The following is a 22,184-nucleotide window of genomic DNA, read 5'->3' on the forward strand; positions in this document are numbered from 1 at the left end:
AGGAAGTGAAAAGAGCTTTTAACTGTTCGTGGGTTTTCTTGGATTTACATTTACGTAAGCGTGTCTGCCTTGGGTGGGGGCTGTGGTTCTTTTCTCCCGAGTCCATCATGTAGGTAGCCAGCAGACCTGAACATAAAAGGTCCACGTTTGGGTAGATGCTGCCATTATTTCAGCTATGAACTAAGCTAGCAGGTTTTTCGAAGGGGTCTGGGTTGAAACAGAGGAGGGTGTGGGGGGAGATGCTGAGGGGGCGGTGCAGGTTCATCTGTTCAACCCATCGCTTTCTGGGACTCCCCATTGCCTGCTTTGCTCCAAATTCATACAGAGCATCTCTCCTGGCCTCGCTTACTGCTTCCCGGGATCTGACTTTCACGTCTCGAGTTTGCTGTTTGTCAGATTTCTTTATTTCCTCCACCATGAACTGTTGGGGTTGTTTCTGCTGCTTCCTCCCCCCTGTACCCTGCCAAGGCACTTTCCACTGCTTTGTCAGAGGGTGAGAGGCTAGGACTGCTCTCTGGAGGGCTCTCGCAGGCGTTTAAGAGCTGCTGCACATTTTTTAGGATGGCAGTGTCTCTTCTTTTTCTCAGGAGTCCTAGTTCCCTGCTTCAGGTCTGGATGCAGTCCTAATTTATGGAGAGATCCTGTCTTAAGACTTGCTCAGATGTTAACTTAGCACAGACAGCTTTGCAGTTCTAGCCATGGAAGTGATAGTTTCTGCGTGTGGAGGGAGCTGTGCAAGCTCGCTGAAGACCCTGGTTATATGGGCTAGTTCTTGACTCTTAACTTTTTAAGTCGTTTGATGAGAAGTTATTTTGGGAAGAAGAATGTAATCGCAGCCAAGGCTGATTTATTGCGTATGGGTATGTTTTGGTTGCTGGGCATCGCTCACAATTGAAGTTGGAAGAACTGAAGTGTTCAAACTGATTTTTACGAGTGGTCTTTCCTGTTGGCAATGTGTGGCTTTCCTGACATGGCTTCATTTCAGGTTCCTGAACACTAGTTTTTGTTTTGTATTAAATGTACTTTTGACTGTCTAGCAGAAATGCTTTGGTGAAAGTAATAAAGTCCAAAGGTGAACGAAACCATTTCCTTTTGGCTTAGTGTTTTTTCTATAGATCATCTGTGGCTGTGTCTTGTTTTGGCCTATTTAATTCCTAGTATGAATTTGAAATTTAAAGTCCTGCCAGTGAGCTGAGTAAACTTAATAAAACACTTGGGTAATATAAGGCAGAGTACTTGGAGTCCTAAGCCACGCTAACGTCACCTTTGTTCATGGTATCATGGTGCTTCCCTTCAGTAATTGCACTGGCCTTGGAGGACAGGGTAGCAGCTCCGTGCAGGTAGAAAATGCTTTCCGAAAGTGTGCGTATCAGGTAGTTAATGTCTATAGTTAATGTCTTTGTTGCCTAAAACCCGGGGTTTGGAGTCCATAATGTATAGTCTTCCATATGGGAGCCTGATTTTGCTCTTTTCTTAATAAAAAGAGAAAAAACATCATGATCTCTCATAAAGCAGTAGTAGGAAAGTGGTGTATATCACTTGATGTATTTTGAAAGCCTCGTCCTTTCATGCTGCCATCTTCTATTGGCCTTCTCTACAGCTCAGTTTTCAGTGTGAGCTCTTCCTCTTGTAGTCACTATTCTCAAAAGTTTCTTCAGCTATTTGGTGGACCCATACCACACAAAGTATTCCAAATATTTACTCAGAGAAAGCAACTTTCTTTTCTGCACACTGAAATCATGTGGCCATCCACCAAACAAACTGGCTGGAAGGGGATAGGATGGAGGGACTGTGCTGGTTTTAAATCTAGTTGTAATCTTCCCTGCTTTAATTAAATGCTGTAGAGACTAGTGGGGCGACTCAGATATCTGAACATCTCATGTCACTTTAGGCACTCTAGGGTATTTCTCCTGGCCTGGAGCCATCACTCTTAAAGAGTATAGGTTTCCCAGTGGTCTGGTGTCACATCTGCTAGTCCCATGTGGATGTTGTGGCTGTATCTTGGAAATATCTAAAAATAACACTTGGCACCTGTGTTTAGCTCTCTTCCATCAGTGTTGGTAAGAATTTCAAGGAACAACTTTTTTCTGCCTGTTAACCTAGAAGGCTTCATAACCAATGGACCTTTCCTCAAACCTCAGTTGTCTTTTCACCTCCTTGCCTCAGTGTTTGTCTATGTGTTTAAAGCCAAAACCTTTAAGTGTCAATAAGTAAATACACCCAGATGTCAGTGTGTGGATTCAATTTGAGATTATTTGACTCTCATGAAGATGTAATTTCGTTGCTATAAAACTCTTTAAAATTTCTCTGAAATTAAGATCTCGGAGTAATCTATAATAATGTTTCATGGATTCAACACTGCAAATATGCAGGTGCGTAAGTGTATGAATAGTGTGCCTTCAAAGATAGATACTTACGGGACTGCAAGTGCTGTAAACATTATTTTTGTTGTTGGCGGGGTCAAGATTTTTATTATGCATTAAACAGTTTCTAGGCTGCTGAGAAAAGTAGTGTCTGATTGTTTGCTTTCTTCCCTATTCCTGGCCCACAGTGTCATACCCATTTTAATGAAATGCCATGCCTCTGCTATCATGAAGGCAAAATGAGTAAGGTAGTGAATGGATTGGTATGGTGAGATACTTTCCCCCCCCTAGTTTCCCACTGTCCTTTAGCACAGTAATTACAAACAAATAAATTGGAACACTATGCGACAGCTTTGTAATAAATCTGATGTTCTAAAGAAACAAAAGAAAACATCTCCAGAGGTTTCCAGCTTTGGAAAAATACTTGTCATGTGAAAAGCAAAGTCATTTCCTAGCAAAAAGTACTTATATCTCTATGCTTTCCAATCCTCTGTTATTCACCAAAACACTCAGGTATATTTTTGAGTCCTCTTGATTTCAAGATTCCCATGTGTCCTGAATGAAGCTGCTTTGTTATAATTATTATTATCATCATTCATAAAGAGTATTTTGGACTTTGATAAAGGGGCTATAGTTGGAAAACCACCTTAGAATAGAAAATATGACAACCATCTTGAGCTGCAGAAAGAATGATTAGTGCAGATATTAAGAGAAAGTGCAGCCTCTGAAAAGCAGTCACATCAAGGGTGCAAATCTAGGTAAAGATTCATGGAGTCTGTAAATGTCATTGATCTTGGTATCTGAATGCCTATCTCAAATTAAGGTGATACAAGCTACTTGGTCAGTAAGCACTGAGTTTCTATTAAAACTCTTGGTGTGTGGGTGCATGTAAATGGTCTACATAGATTCAGTTGTTTATTATTTTTAGTAAGCATTTAATTTTTTAAATACCTTTCCAGGAGGGAAGGCATACAGTGGAAGGAGAGGAGAAGGGTTTTTTTAAGCATATATTCCTTTTCTCTTAGTTTTTTTTCCACATCCAAGAGACTGACAGGAGCATAGTTGGCTGTTTTTAAGAATCAAGCAATAAACGGAGCTTTAAGCCTAGAAATGAATAATTAGAAACCTTCCCTCCAGCTCAGGAACTCATGCCCATCTCTGTAGTAACCAGCACTTCAAATGATGTTTAATCCAGGTTATTGCACTGCTGAAAAGCAAACATCCTTCCCTTTGAAGTGCATCAAATGCTGGTTGCTGTTGTAGTTAATGTGTCTGATTTCAGAAGGTGTTAACTGTGTGCTTATTTTTACCTTTTTTTCTTTGTCTAAAAATCAGTCAGTACTTTGTATATGGGTCAAAATATATTCTGTTCACCAGTACATACATTGAAAAGCAAAAAAGTCTTACGACAGCGTGTTACAACACTATAATGAAATGGGTAAATACTACTATAATTTGTGCTTTCTAAATAGTTCAAATTGTGTTTGAGAATTGTAATCAAACGCTGCTTTGTGGTGTGACAAACCACCGGCCGTGGGGCTGAGTGTGTTTCCAGGGGCTGGATGTAGCTTGGGTGGGAGGCGGCAGCAGAACCTGCAGCACCGTGGTCGGGGCTGGGCAGCGGGGCAGGACACCGGCTTGAAAAACCAGGTCTGGTACCTGGCGAAATGCAGTCGTGAGAAATCATAACCGTTCCTCCTGACCTATAAAGCACTCGGAAAGAGAGATCTGCTCATACTGACTTGGCGCTGGTCAGTAAAACTTGTTGAAGTCTATGACAGAGTTTCTCAAATTCACCTGCTCGCCTATGAGCAACGCCAGGGCTGGCCTCAGAGATCCAGAGGGCACTTGTATGTTTGCTTTACCTGTGCACTTTACCCTGATTATGTGACTTTTCCAAGTGGTATTTATATTTCAAGCAACATGAGATTGCGGCTGAGTCTTTGAAGGATGTGAGCGGTGGCGTGCGCGCAAGGGTCAGCACATGCTTTGCTGTTCCTCGCTGGACGTACTCCAGCTGTTTCGGCCATGCCTTCCTGATCTTCTGACGTGGTATCTGCTGGGCACATCTGGGAGGGTGCGCAAACACGCCAGCGTCTGACCGGCCGTCTCTTGCGCTGGTGATACTGTGGGGCACTTCCTCTGCCAAAGAAGCCCTCGACGAAGGAGAACGCGTGAACGCGGAGCCGGCTGTCCCATCGGGGAGCTAAAAAGCGGGTTGGGGTTTGATATTTTAAGGTTCCAGTTGTGCTGGGGGGCAAGGTGGAGCTGGGAACTCCTAACAGGAAAGCTGTAATGTCTCTAGATGTCCACTCTGACGTGTGTATTTACCGCTGAATGTGGTATACTTAGGATGCTCTGTCAACGTGGAATTTTATTCTCCATGTGTCAGTAAATATTTTAACCTTTAATTATTCATATGATTTTATTGTTTTATGGGTTCCATATTCCTGAAACAGCAATCCTTTTTTAAATCTGTCATCCGCTTAGAAGAAGTTGTCTTTACGTATGAATTTCTGTTTCCCATGAGGATAATAAGGAGACAGCTTTTGCCTCCCATGATATATGGAAATAAATGAATGTGATGTATGTAGAGAGGCATCTCACTTTTTTTTTTTATAATTTTTTAAAATCTTTTAGTTTCTTAGTAGGGTGAGAAGTGGCTCTACTGTTCCATTTTAGCCTCTTGTGGCATCTGGGAAATGAGAATGAGGGGAAACCTAACCCCTATGCTTAGACTGACAACGAGGTGTGAAAACAGGCTTCTGATATGTAGATGCCATGACACTCTTTCATGGAGCTTGAAGGCGGACTTACAGCAGCATCCAAATGTGTCACACTGAAATAAAAAAAATAATAAAAAAAGCCTGCTTCCTCAGTATTTGACTGTTCATTTCTCTTTTTCCTTTGCCCTTCTTTGTGTTTAAAAAATTAATTTTATTATTTTCTTTCTCTGTATAAAACACTGGCTTATTTGGACAATGTTATTTTCTTACAGTCAAATGTTGTGTTATCTTTTTTCCTTTGATTTTAAAATTTTAAAAACCGTGCTGTGAAATTAATCTGAAAAGCAGTAGGTAGATTAAAAAGGAATACTCTTTTTAACACAAGTAGTGGAGCTCCCAGGAGCAGAGCAATTGGAAGCAGGGGGAAGCACACAGGCGAGAAAGAATAAGTCTCTTTATGACTATGACGTTTAACACTTAAAAGCCTTTCTGCATGGGGCACGAGTAAACTGCCAGCTGTCTTTAGTGGTCAGGAAGAATTATTCCCCTTTCCTTGAGTCATTTGAGTATATCTTTACATTAATTAGCAAGGTTTTTTTCTTGTTTCTTCTCCTTATACCTCCAAAGTGAACACTGCTTAGGACCACTTCATGCAGTGTGGGGATCACTGTGCTGATCCAGAGTAGTGTTACACTAGTTGTAAAGAGACTATTTGGGACTGGGGCGGCGGGAAGACGTGTCTTTGAATGTCTGTGGTTATTGTGGTGGTTTTTTGTCTTTGGTTTTTGTGTTTTGGTTTTTAAATCTCGAGTGGTAGAAGCTGTGTGGGTGAAACATACATGTAAGTGGAAGCGAAAGGGAACGTACCAAAACCCCGTTTTTACCCCCCTAAGACTTTTAGGAGGCTTATTTTCCCTGAGTTTGAGTTTTGCCCATGACTTGTTTTGTGTATGTATGATGCTGTGTGTATTTTCTGCCTTTTTCTGCCTATGGTAGTGCTCAGTTGCAGGAAGTGTAAGCTTTTATGCAGTGTTTATCCACTTAGAAGTTTCTGTTTGTGTGTGTTTAGCTGGATGTGATTTTTTGGAGCAAAGATAGGAGTAAACTTGGATCTGATGAGGAATTGAGCCCTCTGTCTGCGTCCCCCAGCAAGTTACCACCCCATGCCTAGCAGAGGTGAGAGAAGCATGCTGTGCTGCCCTAAATAAACTTTCTTGCTGTGTTCAGAGAGGCTGATTGCTTTCATTGATAGAGCTGTAAATGAGACAAACCAGCCTGCTTTAAAGCCTCTGTGGCTAATGAATCAGTCAGTATGTTTTGATCTGTCCTATATAGTTTACCACTTCAGCTACTCTTGACTATAAAGATCTGAACTTACACCATTATGTGGCAAACGCTTTTAATTTGGTTATTGTTATTTGATCCTGTAGTTGTTACTTAAAGAAGCCAACAGAAGGAGCCCAGCTAGGTAGTCCCTTTCTTTCTGTGCTTTTGTGTATCTATACCTGCTGTCCTGGTGTCTCCTTTCCTTTCGCATAGATCGCAACGTCTGCACACATCTGATCCCCCATAGAACTGGTGTCCAGGTAAAGTTTCGCTGCTGTACCTTTTCACGGAGCTCAAAACAATGAAGTGAATAAACAACAGCTGTATTGATTGAGGCAGCATGCAAAGGAATACAGTGGCTTTAGGACAGGGGATCACTAAGTGTAAGGACTTGTCACCTGGAAGAATCAGGCTATGTGTGAGTGTGACTGGGGGCATGTTTTGGGTTAGCGTTTTTCTGCCTTATTGTCATATGGCATTGTGTACTGCCTACACAATGCAAGACTGGTTGGAGTACCTCGTGGCAAGCTGGTTCCAGGTTCTCTGGTACGGGGAATTTTGCGCTTGGAAAACTCGCCCTTGAAATACTCAGTGATCTGAGGAAACAAACAAACCAACTTGCCTCATGGCTCCTCCTTGCTCCCTCTCCAGCCCTGGTCTCTTGCACAGAATTGGTTTCTCTTGTTCTGTTTCTTATCTTCCTCCCATGTATCTTCAACTAAAAGAAATAAAATGATTATGTACATACTTTTGCTTTCTCTTTTTAGGCTGCTTTTACTCATTCTACTTCATTATCAGTATGTGTTCTTTGTTTCTCTCAGTGTCTTTCTCTGTACTTTATCTTACTTTCTTTTCCTGCTCCTTTTTTGTCCCCAAGGCCCTTCACACACCCACTTATTGGGTTCTTGGGTCACAAGCCAAGGGTAGAGGGTGTAGGAATTATCTCAGGGTTAACCCTGTGTCTGATAAATCTGTATGCAAACTATAACTTGCCTCCACTAAGAACTTCCAGACTTGATTTAAAAAATGGTTAGTCATGAACTATCCTCCCCCTTGGTAAGTTGTTCTAGTGGCTGGTGATCTTTGCTGAAGTACATGGCTTGTGGCCTTAATTTTTTTAGTTTCATCCAGAAGCTGATGGCTCTTGTTTACCAAACTTTAGTTCCAGCAGCTGAGGTTTAATCTGCTGTAAAACTTTCTTCCATGCAGGGACTTAGACTGTGATCAAGTTTGTGGTTTTATTTTTGTTTTCTTTAAACTTGAAACAGCTGTCCTTGTTGAGTCTCCTGCTGAAGACTTGTTTTCTGGTGGTTAAAATTGTTTGTGAAGCTCTTCCGTGCACACTTTTCAGTCTGTGTACATAATCCTTGGAACTACCAAAGGCAGAAGTGGATATGGGTATGTGGATGCATGACAAGCCTGTCTCCTGTTTGTATCAGCCCCTCACTACAGCAACTACCCTGTTTCTTTCTCCCACTTCACCCCATTGCTTCTTGAGCACCTCCCTGCATCTTCAACATCTTTGTTCGCTCTCGTTTCTTCTCCTGCCTCTCCTATGGAATTCCCTTTACCTGCTCTGCTTCCCATTGCTCAAGGACTGTCCCAGCTTCTGATGATGTGCATATTTTCCTCTTCACCTTTTCCCAAGGACCTAACTTTTATACCTTTGAGTAGAAGGACTGACTGGTTTGAAAGCCATTGAGCAAATACTGGAAGACTGTTAGTACAGTTCTACTCTTCAGGCTGGCTTCGGAGGAAGCAGTGATCCCAAGTCACGAGCCTCACCAGGCTTGGGAATGAGCTTATGTACGTAGAGCACTCCCTTTGTTTTCAGTGGCTCGGTATTTAGAATTTTAAAAAGCTACCTCCTTGCTTTTCCAGGTGCCTGTCAAGGCTTTTGCGGGGAAAGTAGTCCTTTTGGTCACTTGGAAGAAAAACAGTGGAAAAAACCCAACAGGGGTCGTACACAGGAATCAATATTATTAAAAGCTTGATAGGCAGAGTGTAATAGTTTTATTTGTACTACAGCAGTAAGGCCCCATTTGCTTTAAGCCTTATAATTTGCAGGGCTTGAAATATGTCTTGGAGGCTGTTGATTTCTCAATTCACAAAGGTAACACTGGAAGATATTTGAGGAGAGCAAGTGGGGAGTTTTTTCCACCCTTCAATTTGACAGTTGGACTAAGCCTTTTCTGGGGAAGACTCACTTGCCTTGGAAAGGTCATTCCTGTATTCAAATAACAGTACGCTAGAACAGAAAACTCTTTCAGAGCAGGTGTCCAGAGATGCAATAGGAGATACCTGCTTGTCTCTTACTATACCTGTCATCACAGAAATCTGGTGAACGAGTCTCCAGTTGCCAGCAGAAGAAAGAAGTTACAGTGAACAATAAATAAGAAGCCCACGGGGAGCACCCGAGGCATTATCTTTCACACAGACTGAAAGCTCTTTTCTGCTGTGCAGAAAAAAGAATAAATAAGTAAAACTTTAGTATGCCACTGGTGGGACACATGTGAAGCATTAGGAAAAATTAAAAGATCGGGTTACTTGCAGTTCTTGCTGAAGTTAGATGCTTATCTCTATGCTGACAGAATTGAGAGCAGGTTTTATTTACTTTTCAAAGAAAGGAGAGGATCTGCTAGTCTGGCATAGGAATACAAAGCCACTTTTGTTCCTCAAAGTCTAAAATTGCGTGGTGAAATAGGTTGTATTATGTGAAAATCCCTTGGAGCATATGTACGTTTGTGGTTGTAATTTTTCATTACGTGGTTCTCTGCCTTCGCATGGAGAGTACATCAGTCCTGGAGGTGGGTTATTACCAGTCATTGAAAATGTTGCAGGTGGGAAGACTGTAGTAGTCCAGCAGTAAGCTAGTGATTCGTTGAAGAAAAAATGTGAAATGCAGTTTTGTTCCATAAGATTTCTCTGTCCCATTAAGGCAGCTTGGAAATAAAAGGCCATCAAGCTGAAGCTGGCTTGTACCTTTTATTATGAGTCTAATGTAACTGATCTGTGACCTGGCTGGAGGGGCAGGAGGATGTTGATCAAATCTTTGTAACTGAAAAAAGCCAGTTAGAGAACAGTGCTTATTTATCAAACTTCCTCTTGCAGGCAAGAGTACCTGGGAGCTTTATTGTGTGTGATGAGTAAAAAATTCAGCTTGTGCAGGTTGTTTTTTAATAGTGGTGCTAGATTTTCATATGAAGTACTGATAATACGTTTTTAGATAAGGGCTTGTTCCACATAAATACTCCTGTGCACGCATATATTTGCATAAAGTTTTTCATGAAAGTGAAATAATCCAGAACATGTCCACCTGATGGCTTTGACCTACCTCTCTTCGAATCAATACGCTTGCATGGCAGCTTGGCTTTGCAAGATTAGCAAACTGCGGGCACTTCTCTTACCTGCTGTTTGGTCTCTGTGCTCTGCGATTCACTTTCCAGTGTGTTGTAGGAAGCTTTTCTAAGGATGCCAGATTTCTGCAAATGTGAGCTCAAATACTGGTTCCTGTGATTCTTCTATCCTTTCCATTTCCATTTTTTGGGTTGCTGTCAGACAGCAAGGTGGAACCATTGTTTGGTGGCATGATCCTGAGAATCATTAAGGTATTTAACCCACAGCAGGCGTGTGTGTGATTGCGCAGCCTGGTTGCTCAGGCTGTCCAGCTGCTGTGCCTGCTCGGCTGATCTGGGTGGAGGAAGAAATCGAACTGCTGCTTTTGGATGCCCTTACCCTGCTGCAGCCTCTCCTGGAGATGTTTTTGCATATGGAAATGAGCATGGCGTGATCGGTAGAGATAGCTGCCCAGGACAAGGGCAGCTGCCGGCGGGGGCACAGCCTCTGCGTGCTGAAGGTCAGCTTGGCAGCACTGGTGCTGGTCCAGAGCTCTGCGCGGGAGCACACGGCTGTGATGGTTGCCCTCTGCCTGGCTGGCTGTGCAGCCACGGCTGCCTGGGAAATTGCTGTGTATCACTGCTCCTGATCCGTTGCTTCCCAGTACAGCATCTGCTTTTCATGTAAAGAGCTGCTTGGCAGTAGGCTGAAGGCCATTAGTGTAACAGCGGCTCCAAGAGTGTCTTGGGGTCACTGGTAGTTGAGCCTTCCCTTTCCCAACCAGGCTTCCTGGTGTATCAGTAGAGAATTGCCCTTAATCTTTTTGGAAATTCACTAACTAGCAGAGGCCCATGATGTCAGGATCCTTAAACTCATTCCAGCATCTTTGTCAACAAGAGGAGAACTACTTCTATAGAAAGACTTTTTTTCCGATGGTTGCTCTGGGCAATGGCTTGCTTGCCATTCCCGTGACTTCAGCGTTCCCCAAGCAGTGTTTTTCTAAGGCGGATTGGCAGCCTGGAGGATTGTAGGGAGAGCATTCGTGGCAAGGATTGGTGCTGCAGTCTTGAGGGCTGCTTTTTGGGTGCTTGAGCTTGTCAGTGAGGGGAGTGGGAAGGGGGAAAGGTGGAAGCCTCATTTAGCAGAAGAGGTGCAGTAACCTCTGCAACACACTGAAGAGGCAGGAATCCATTGGACTGTATAGTGGCTCTACCTGGGGCTTTGCACTCCTGTTCTAGTCTGAGGGGTTTTAAAGTTTTTATAAAATAATATTATAGAAAACACTTAGAGTTCATTTTGCGTTTAATCTTATGAAAGGTTACTGAGTGAAGTTAACAATGCAGGCCTTAAGCCAGTGGACCTCAAGCTGCCGCAAAAACTATCCTCAAATTAGAACAGGTTTCATGAAATACAGATGTAGATATGCCACAAGCTCATTGCTTTTGCATGCACGTGATTGACACTATGCTTAAGAGGACTGCATTGATATAGGTTTCCCTTGATCTTTGCCACGTGATAGAACGTGTTTTCTGTCTTGCTATTACTTGCATGTGCAGTAGCAAAAGCCTTGGGTTTTGCTGTTCCAGGATTTTGGAGTTGGAAATCCTCTGGATTTCTGAAGGCAATATGCTTGTTCCTTACGTGCTGTAGGATGTGCTTGGCTGGGGATGATGATTTTGGCCAAGAACACTGCACCAAAATGTTTTCCACGCTATGGGCTGCTCCTGCATCAAACTCAGCAGCTGTTTCCTCACGTTGCTGTCTTCTGCAGCGTTGTCCTCTGCCAATTCTCTCTTTCCCTAAGGAGAATGCACACTGGTGAACTGATTTCATCAGCCCAGTGATTAGCTGTGCTCAAATTAGTCCCTTCCCCAGGCTTCAGAGTATTGTCCAAACATGAACAGGAATGAAAGGTACTAAGGTATTAGTATACATCTCTGGTCAGGATTTATCCTCAGTGTTTCTGAGGGTCCTGTTATCCCATTTGGAGGTGGAGCCATTTCTGTACCCTTTTGCAGGCAGCTGCCAGATCTGCTTAGTCCATTCCCTACACTGACCTTTTTGATTCCTTTTGTCCCTGCCCCCCAATTTGGCTGTTCCCTGTTGTCTGCTACTCGAACACCCTAGAAGAGAAGTGAACTGCCTGATAAAGAGATTTTTTCCTTTTGGTCTGCAGCTGTTTCTTCTCTCTTTGGGGAGCAAACGCTGAGGTCCACCAGGGGATTTATATATAGGTGGTGATAATGTGAGTTGTGTGTGAGATCTGGTATCTCTCAGATTTCAGTGGCCGATAAATGCTCTTGGTCAGCATGCACATCTAGTGTGGGAGCTGGGAAAGCACAGAAATAGAACAAGAAATTACTGAAAAATTATTCCAGTCTCTAGAAATAACGATAAAGATTTGGTCATTGTGTCGTCGTCGTCCGCCCCCCCGTTAAAATATTGTTCCTTACCTCCCTTGGTTTTGGAGACCCCTTACAATCTCCTCATATCAGGGTGAGCCTGGATGTGAGCAAACATTCCCTCCATCCCTTGATATCTCCTTTATGTAGGATTTAGGTACCCATCCAGAATCATGGAGGACGGGAAGGGTCAGGGCAGTAGACATTTTCTGTGCATGTCTGTAGCTGAGCCCTTGTGTGGGAGGCTGGTGATGGTTCACAGCAAGGCAGAAAGGGACCATGTTTGGGAATCAGCGGGTCGATCAGCAAAGCACTCGGTGGGGTTATCTGCTGGAGTGCTCTGACTGCTGTGGGACCCAAGAGAACAATTCTGTAAGAAAGGTCCAAAAAAAATTATTATAAGGACCGAAGCCCTTGTCGTCCACCCTGCTTAGCTGTTGGCTTGCCCCCTGACTTGTTTTGGACCAAGCTTGGCCTTCTGGCCTTTCTTCTAGCAGCATTGGCCTAGCTGTAGAGTAGTGCCTCAAGTAGCAGTGGCTGCATTGCCTGGCAGGGTATGTGCCAAAACGGAGTCCTACCCTTGCCTTAAACTCTTCATGTGGCTTGTGAATCAGTACAAAGTCCACTGAAGAAGAAATAGGCTTCTACAGCAATTTGCCCTGAGCCCATGGGATTCAGATCCTGAGAGGCTGATTAATACTAGCTCTGTGTTTGATAACCTCTGGATTTTTGAATGTCATGTTTGGAGGAGAAAGGGGGAAAATACACCAATGTGAAATGTTCAGACTCAGGATATTGCTCAAACTGGAAATCAAAGGACTATATGGTATGCTTTTCTGGCCTTATCAGTTGTTCAAATAAATGTGCTAATCCCTGTTTTTTCTAGTAGTTGTGGTGATTATAACCACAATAACAAAGGTACATATTGTAGGAAAGGGGAGATTGAAAAGGCATCTGTCCATCAGATACCCAAAGCAAAAATTTATTAAGACAAACAAAAACCGCAAGCAACAGAACTGTACTGCAGTATGGCACGTAATACTCATAATGTTTTTTAGCAGAAGTCGTCTGTTCCCCACGGTGCCAATGCTGGGCTTTGGCTGGGATTTTGGAGCTGCGCTCTGTGGATTCTTCTCTACGGGGGAGAGAATCTCTTTGCCAGGGGAGCCGTGGCTGGCCATGTCCGCATTAACCGCGCGTGCAGTGCAGTAGGAGCAGGGCAGGAGATGTGATTTCAGTTTTACTTGCTTTGTCCGCTTAACGTTCTTTGAATTTGAGTGAGCCTGCTCCCTAGACTGACTGTCCTCCCTCTGCATGTGCTGCAGAGCTCTCTGAAGGAAAGCTGTTCCACTAACCTCTGCTCTTTGGACTGTTGCTCCAGGAAGCGTCAAATTGTCCGCTCCCCTGTTTTGCAGGGATGATAGCATGTCATTGCCCTCAGTAGCGTCTGTGTAAGCCTCTTGTGGGAACAAACTTTATCTCTCTTCCTGCTCGCTTGAGTGACCTACGCAACCTGGATCCCCTTTTGACTCTTGAGATTAGTGATGTCAGGGGAGATGGATGTTTTTCACCATCAGCTGCTCTAGGAGCACACCCAAAAGACCAGACTCTCACCTTCCTGGACACGCTGTTGTTTGGGGAAGAGGGCAGAAGTGAGAGCTTTCTCTGAAGTTTTGGAGTTGCTTTTTCTCTGGCCTTGGTGGTGAAGCCTGGTCCAGGAGGATGCCATTGTTCTGGAGACATGAAATGACCAGCAGTGGGCACAGAGCTTTCGTGTGTGAAGAGGCAGGGTCAAGGCCTTCTGCCATCAGATGGTACAGCATCTCTGCTGCCACCGAATGAAATTTTAGCAGCCCAGACCTTGCGCAAAAGAGTGACTGTCATCTGTAAAGTCTCGTGACCCTCAGTTCCTACTACTAGTGGTGAGCTGATGTGGGGTGAGCAAGTCCAGTCTGGGTATAGTTATGATCAAGGTTTCCAAGGCTATCTTCCAAACCTTTTACCTTTGTGTAGTGAGAGTTATCAACAAGATAACCTGGGCCTTTGCCTTCTGCGGATCCCCAGGCAGTGTGAGCAGTATTGATTTCAGCCTGGTGCCTGGCCCAGGACCGGTGTTAAGTAAACGGTGGGGGCAGCCCTTTGTTAGTCCTGCTGGCTTCAGACCATGAAAGGGTATTTCCAGGCCATGGCCTCCTATCTTGCCTTACTGAGGTGGAACGTGCTCCCTGGTTCTGCCTGCACAAAAGGTGACGCATAAATATACCTGGAGCCCTCTGAGTCACAGGTGGCTACTGTGGACACTAAGCATGTGGGTGAACCTTTTCTGAGGCTGTAATTTCAGCCTCCCACATCTGCTTCAGAAAGTTGGAGCGCCCAGCATGGCACTCATCTAGGACGCTTATCACAGAGGAAAACCACTGTGATCAGTGGCGGGGAGCAGACAGAGCAGAATGGAGGAACAAAACTAAGTGCCATGACTTATTAGTGTGTGAACATGTCTGTGCTGAATAAAAAAGCACTCTGTGCACTCTGTTCCTGGTAGCGCTCAAACCAGCCACCCCTTTTTGTTCCTTTTGATTAGTCTTGACAGCATTTTTGCTGGGCCTCCAACCTTTCAGGGCTTCCTCGTGTCCAGGTTTGTGCCTGTGACTGCTGTCACGTTCCTTTGAGGAGACCTCAGGGGACAGAGTGATTTGCCATTCAGAGGAGGGGGAGTGGGCTTGAGGGGCAGAGTCACTCTGCTTTGCTGGGGTGGGGAAGGCAAGGCAAGGCAGGTTTGGTAAGATCTGTATTCGCTGCTGCCATCTCAAGGGAAGAGGTTGGTTAGGGAAGGCAGTGGTGCCTAGAATTTTTAGGATGAGAATAGCCAAGGAATATAACAAACCGCCCAGGTGTCCTGTATCCCAAGTGTGCCTTTGAGGGATTAGCCCAGGATTATTTTTATTAACGTTAACTAGAAGGGCAGAGACCTCTTCTAGAGTTGTGATAACAGGAGTGTTTTTATATGGAGCCTGTTGTTATGCTGTGTCTTCTTTGCCCAGCTTAAATACTTAGGCAGAAGCTATGTGGATTGGGGGGGATGTGCCATCTGTCAGTGGGCTGACAGCCTTCCCCTCACTCCTGCACTGCTGTACCCGCTGGTGTCTGTGATCATGAGGTGGGGACTCTGGATGGAGATGAAGGACTCTGCAGGAGCTGCCATCTCACACGGCTCTCTGCCCATCTGGCATTGAGCTGAACCATAACCCTTTGTTGGGCCTGCTTTGAGTCGCTGTGCCAGCCCAGGGTCTCCCTCCTCTCTTCTCTCCTCCTCCCCTCTTAAGTAACCCCCTCAGACTAGAGGTGCTGCAGTGGGTTGTCCTGCTACTGCGTACGTTGCCCCCCTGCCTTCAGAAACTTCAGGATAAGATACCAGGGGTTGGTGAATAGGGGCTGTCTTTGCCTCTGAGACCTTCTCTACATCAGAGGACCTTGTGGAGGAGAGGAAAACAAGCTGTTTGGTCATTGCTGTATGCATATAATGCAGGGCTCTGACTAGTTTCCTCAGGTTTGTAAAGACAGATTTCTGCAGCGTAGTGGGAGCAGCAGCAGGAGATGGAAGGCAGTATAAGCCGATGGACCCATTTTTGCTCCTCCTGTAAGGGATGGGTGAAGTTGAACTCTGAATAGCGTATCCTACCATGCATGGTAATTACCTCTTTGCTGTCGCCAGTGCTGTAGTGCAGGAATCTGTCCTGTGACCTGCTCACATCTGCAGCGGAGGAAGGCAGAGAAGCGCAGGGGGAAGGGGAGAAGCAGAGGGTGAAAAGGAAGGAAAAGGGCTCCCCCAAAATGTTGATCCCTTGGGGTTTTTGTTTTGTTTTGTTTTGTTTTTTTTTCTGGCCTGCGTTGAAGGAAGAACTAGTTGGGAACATCTGGTGGCCTTTTAGGGCATCCCATCAGTAACTGTTGTGAATCTGCTCTATGCCACACAACAGCCCACCTGGATCAAGGGGTCACCTAGGCTCGTGTGCTTTGGGGTTGTGCTGCTACGCTGGGGAAGAAGGGGGACGTAGTCAGGGCCTTTGTGGGCTGTGTTAGCAGAATATGCTGTGTGCAGGTGTGCTTGGTCAGCAGGACTGAGCAAGGCTTTTGTACAGGGCAAGGAGTGGAGAGATGCTTTCTAGTTTAGCTGCTTGCCGTGCTATGAGCAACAGCAATCTTCTGCCCTTGTGGAATGGCTTTTAAAGGCACGACAGCCTTCCCAGTCAGACTGCTGTTGTTTGTTTGTCTCTCTGCAGACAGACCCAAAATCAGTGCTTTGTAATTCAGCTTGAAGACTCATGCGCATACATCCTCCTTCCCTAGCAACGGGTCTAGAAAAGCAATGCACTTACCTGGGTTGGAATCAGAGGTGTTAATGCAGGAGGTTGGTAGCTGGATGCGTCCTTGTGAGTTTTGTGTTCGTGGCCCGTGTTAAGGAACCAGCTCATATCTGCAGGATGTCTGCATGGGTCTGCTCAGAGAAGCACATCAGACAGCTCTAGTGCTGAGGAGGGTATGTGAGCAACTCTGTGCCTGTAATTACAAATGGGTTATACCTAGCTGCACATTGGCCTTTTGGTGCACAGCTTGTATGTGTTCATCTCGACACCCAAGCACTTACAAAAACCATAAAATAGCTTAATTGGCGCATTAAGTAATATAGCAGAAGGGGAGATTGCCAGTGGCAAAACCCATTTCATTCACAGTGTATGTTTCTGAACAAACTTTTCTTGACATGCTTATTCTGGAATTTAATCCATTTTGAAAAAGGGATTATCCAATTCACAAAAGGTAGACAAATTGTCTGAAGGAATTGTCATGTGAACTCAATGGCTTTTAATCTAGGAAATAAGAGTAAATTGGATATGCTGTCCCTTTTCCCACAGATATACTTCTCTTAGGCAAACACTGACTTTCTTTTGGTTAGTGTATGTAATTTTTGTTTTGTTTTTAATAACCAGAGAGGATATACAGCATTTGATTTCTCTCTTTCTAAGGTTTTGGATGCTTCTGTTGCCTTGCGTTGGGGTACTTTACAATGATAAAGAAACTATTTTTGGTAGTAAAGGAGGAGCTGGCAACAGTGAGAGAATTTCCTTTTTTTGTGAATTTTATGTGGCTACGAGGAGAGGATTCTTGAATTCAAACTAGCCATTTCCTTGTCTTTAGTGTTCTACAGAAAACTAAAATGAAATCACAGCTGCATGGGAAACATTTTAATCAGTAGGGAAAAAATATTTCAAAACTGGATAGGAGAGTTAGGTGGGTTTGCTCAGTTAAAAGCCTTCAGAGCAGCTTGTTTTAAAATGGCGTAAAATTAACCTGAAGTCTTGCTGGCTTCCATAGTGCAATAGTGATGCAGTGCAAGGTCTTCAAAGACAAATATACAAGGATCAGTCTGAGGTAATTGAGGCACATGTATTTTTAACTGGGAAAGCCTATAATTTTTTGAAAATCCATACTTTTACCTTGTGGCAAGTCACAGACTCAGGTGATTTGCACTGTATGAAAGTAATAACAACCTGCCACTGACCAAACTTACTCACCTGATATCAGTGCATGTGCTGAGATGTTTCTGGTATAATTTCGTATCCTGGAGTCCCTCAACTGTCTGTTTACCCTGGGATTGGAGAGCTGTCAATGTGTAGGTAATGCCAGTTGGAAAAATACTTGGAGGGTATGGCTGAGTGATGAGACATGTCTGTCTTGTAGGTAGGGAATACCTGGAAGGAAGACTGAATCCTTCAAGGTCAGAGGAGAGAGAAGTTTCAAGTTTATATACAGAGGTATGTATTATTTTTCCCCATTCCTACCCCAACTTTTGCTCTTTGGATGAGTATGTCAAGAGATCTAGCAAATGCAAAATGCAAAAAATCTAATGCAAAAATCTAAAATAACTGTGGGTAGATAACAGGTACCTTTCTAGAGCAGGAAACTGAAATAAGTTTAGCTTCAAAATACACAAGTTTTCTTCCCAATTTTGTGGATATAAGACCCTGTCTTAAACTACTTTCTCTTTCTTTTTTAATGAAAGTTTACTACAACTAGGAGAAGCTTCCTTGACACAGCTCTGCTTTTCCTGTCTGATGTATCTCTTCCCACACAAATAACCCACACCTTTGATAATCTGTATCCTGTCCTTGAAAATAAGTCTTCAGATAATTTGCATAAGACCAGAGGCACAAGGTTATTGGGGTAGAGTAAATATGTTGGAGATAATGGGGCAAGAGCCTTCAGGGCAAAAAGCTCTAAGGAAAGAGAATAAGAGATAAATAGTCTTTTATTGCCTGAATATTTTTATGACCTGAGCTATTACTTTTGCTGCCGACTTGAGGTTTTGCTGAAGTATGGTGTGTCCTGGAGTTGGAGGTGGTAGGTTTGTTTTAACAGCTTACCCACAAGGTGTCTTGATTTTTGGGGTAGGTGGGTGGCAGTTAAAGGTGGCAATTTTTAAGCATGAGTCTGAAGTTTTGCATCTAAGCAGAATGACAAAAAGATTATGCTGAGGAGTTTGCTTTCTGGGTTGGTTGGTTTGTTTGCGTTTTGGTTTGTTTTGGTTTTTTTTTTTAAGACCTCTTTGAAACGGGGGAAACATTCTTCTGTGTACACTCATAACCCCTAGACTTGTATGGTTGAACGGGTGGCGTGATGTACTTGTTGCAGAGCTCGTGCAGCTAGGATTCGTAAAGCAGACTTCCCAGTAGAATTTATTTTCTGGTAATACTTCATCAGAGTTCATGCTTTTTTTTTAGATAGACATAAAAGAATAAATATAGAACAACTCAGGTGCTAAAAATAACCACTTGCATTGACGTCTACTTTTTTTTTTTTTTTTTTTAAAAAGAGACCTTTTGGATATTTAGCAAGATGCTTCATATCTGCTCAGAGTCATTTTGGCTGCAGTGATTTTGAAGGAGAGACAAGTCAGCTGATCTTAGAAAATAGCTTGTCTTAGTTTGATTTAAGAGTGCAATGTGGGAATAGAGCAGATGCCGAGGAAGAGACTTTATGTGGGTAATGGAATGAGAACTTGGTTTAATTACTGCAGCTGTAGAAGCTGGGCATTTACAATCTTAGATTAGAAAACTGCTCAGCTCTTGTGTTTATGGGAGGAAAAAAAAAGATACTAAATACCTCAATCAAACCCTAGGATATATAATGGATCTTACTGAAAAGATGGTCCCTTGATAGGAAAGCTGCTTGCACTGAATGGCTTCAGTTACAGTCCAGGATATAGTAATTCTGGCATCCTTTTAAGTGTGAGATGAGGGAATGAATAATCTTCCAAAAGATCTCTAATCTTAGAAGATGAGATTTTTGTAGCGCGAGAATGATTTACTTGAAGTGGATTTTGAAGTAATTCTCAATTTGCTGATGATCTGCTGTGGACACGATTCCTTGCGCATAGTTAGCCACTTGATTATGTTCCAAATAGTCCTTTGAGATCTGTGGTGTGAGAGTGAACTGGTGAATCAGTTAGCACGTTTAAATCAGTTTGAGATTAGACTATTACTTCAGTGCCCTGTCATGTAGAACTTCAAAATTTATTAATTCAGTGCCACGCTCCTTTATTTACAAACCGTGCACGCGTTCCAGTGTCCAGAAACGTTGAGATCAGCCCAAGCAAGCGCGTGCTGCCTGTCAGAAGTGGGCTGTGTGATGCATGGGGAGGAAGGGGTCAGGGCTTTTTGGCATCTCGCAGGCTGTGCAGCATCAGGCTGGTTCGTGGCCGTTGGAGCAGACCATTCCTGCAGCCCACCAGGCGTTTCAGGGCCGTGACCACATCTCCCCATCCCAGCCGTAGCCTCCCCTTCTCCACCGACGACCTGGGAGCGCATCGCTTTGCCTTCCCAGCGGCGTTGCTCCGACTGCTTCTCCCTTTGAACTTAATAGCAGGTCAGATGTATATGGCAGTTTAGACATAAAAATAGCTGGCACCTGCTTCAGTCACGCTGGGCTGGGGTGAGCTGGGGCCCCGCTGCCGCCCGTGCCAGCGCCGGGGCTGGCGTGAGCGAGGGCGGTCTGGCGAGGACGGTCTGGTGGGTCTTTCTCCGCCGGTCGCAGGTGGAGCAGCCGCGGCCGCGGGGAGGAGCGTGGAGAACCCCTTGGCAGGGTCACTGGCTGGACTCCTGCAAGACTGATAAAACCCCCGTGCTGTGTCACACTCTGATTGCAAGTATTTTCTGTCTCCTCAGCAGCGTGCTCTTCTATTTGATTTGGGTGGTTTTTCTCTGGTTTTAACCTCTGACGTAGCAGTTCACTCTTCTGCTGTGTTTGACCGAGACCAAGCTAGGACCATGTAAAGATAACGCATCCCCTTAGGAATTACATTGTTATTTTAGATTATAATTAGCTCAGGCTCCATCAGGCTTCTGGAAATCTATTATTTATGTAGATTTCTGATTAATTAAAAATGCCGTTAAGATGGTATTAAAAAAACTTTCCTTGTGTAAACAAGGGGGAAAAAGACATTAGTTCAAAGTCCAGTGCACAGGTTCTCCTGGAGAAGATAAGCTAGGCCTTCTCTGCCTCAGCAGTTAGTTCTGAAGATTGGAGTTTGTTGCGTTTTTTTAACTATTATTTTAACTGTTGGCCAGTGTTGCTTGGAAAGAAGTATGTGGAACATCTATAGTTTTTCTGAGATCTTGAAGAGCTGATGCATCCAAAATTTTCACCTTGTTCACTGTGAAATGGCTTCACCCATAATAAAGAATATTTTTTTGTCAGGATATAGGTGTCTTTAACTGTTCTTTCCTTGTTTGTGCTACTAAATGAGATATGATAGCACATGTGGCTAGTTTCACTGGTGCCTGTTCAGATCTTACCTGCAGCAGTTCAGAATTTTAAGGCTTTCTTTAAAAGGCTTTTACTTTCTTATGCAGAATGCTAAGGGTTTTGGGCAGGGAATAAACTTTTAATTAGTTCAAGTGCTTTATAATAAACTTTATTTCTAAAACGCTATTCACGTTCATTAAAGTTCTTAACTAGATTGCTGTTCTAGATCCTTCTAATTTCACTTGTATTTGAATTATGAATAAACAGAAGTACCTGTAGTTAGTTTAGTCTAACCAGGGGAGTAAAATAACTACTGAGGAGGAGGATCCCTCAGCTAGAAACAGCTGCCATGCAGGTTTGTGCCCCGTGCTGGGATGTAGCTGTCTCCTGGGGTTGGCTGGTGCTAGCCCTGGTAGCAGTAGGTGCTTTGCAAACAACCTGGAAACTTGAAGGATATCCAGCATCAAGGCAGAGGGTGAGGTGGACAGCAGTGAGGCAGATGAGGGGACAGTGTTGGAGAATATTTTTAGCCAAGCCTGCTTGACTCATGACTCTGGTGGTAGTCTCTTGCTAAAAGGGACTTAATGTGGTCAGGGAAGGGGTGTGTGAGTGAGCTGAAGGAGATGACGTGAGTCTGGCATGCTGGGCGCATACAGGTTGCTGGAAGTTTTAATTCTGATGTGACTAATGCTTCACCTACAAGTTTTCGGTTTGGAACCTTACAGATTTGAGGCAGGCAAAGGAAGGGTATTTCAGCCAGAGGCTTGCTGCAGTTTTCAAATCCCACAAGGTAACTCCTTCCTATTAACTTTATCTGTGAATTGCTAAGAAAATTATTAATTTGGAGTATCTGGAAAGTCTGCTTGTGGAAGATCAGAGCATGAAAGTTAATGATCAATTGCTTCTCGTTAGTGGGTAATTATGAAGAATTGTGTTTTGGGATTTTTTTTCCTGATTGAAGGCCATTTAAAGACCTACAGCTCTAAAAGCTAGCTATAAATCTGTTGCACACCAAAGAAAATGTCAGAGCAACCGGAGAAAGGCTTGTGCAGCCCCAGCCCCAGCTGTGCAGTGGAGGCTTCCCCCGGAGTGCAGTGCGGGGACCCTTGGCCCCAGGGTTTGGGGCAGGGCACAAAATGAAGGTGGTGAAGGACCACTGTGGTGAAAGGAACATGCCATTGTGAAGGTCAGCCAGAGGAAATCAGTGGAACGTGTTTGCAACTGTTTGGGGG

General features: G+C 44.0%; 1 protein-coding gene across 5 annotated transcripts in view; it reads left to right on the top strand.

Moving 5' to 3' along the window:
• The window catches only part of AGPAT3 (1-acylglycerol-3-phosphate O-acyltransferase 3), a 98,054-nt gene that overhangs the window by 13,588 nt on the left and 62,282 nt on the right, over positions 1–22,184 (top strand). For 2 of the 5 annotated variants that reach the window (XM_049834743.1, XM_049834745.1), the window contains exon 2: positions 17,890–17,963. The exons of the other annotated variants lie outside the window; for them this stretch is intronic. The gene's annotated coding sequence lies outside the window, so the exon portion shown is untranslated. The remainder of the gene's footprint in view (positions 1–17,889; positions 17,964–22,184) is intronic. 5 annotated transcript variants of the gene reach the window in all.

The sequence above is a fragment of the Accipiter gentilis genome, chromosome 32 (genome assembly GCF_929443795.1).
Source record: "Accipiter gentilis chromosome 32, bAccGen1.1, whole genome shotgun sequence".
NCBI classification, from domain to species: domain Eukaryota; kingdom Metazoa; phylum Chordata; class Aves; order Accipitriformes; family Accipitridae; genus Astur; species Astur gentilis.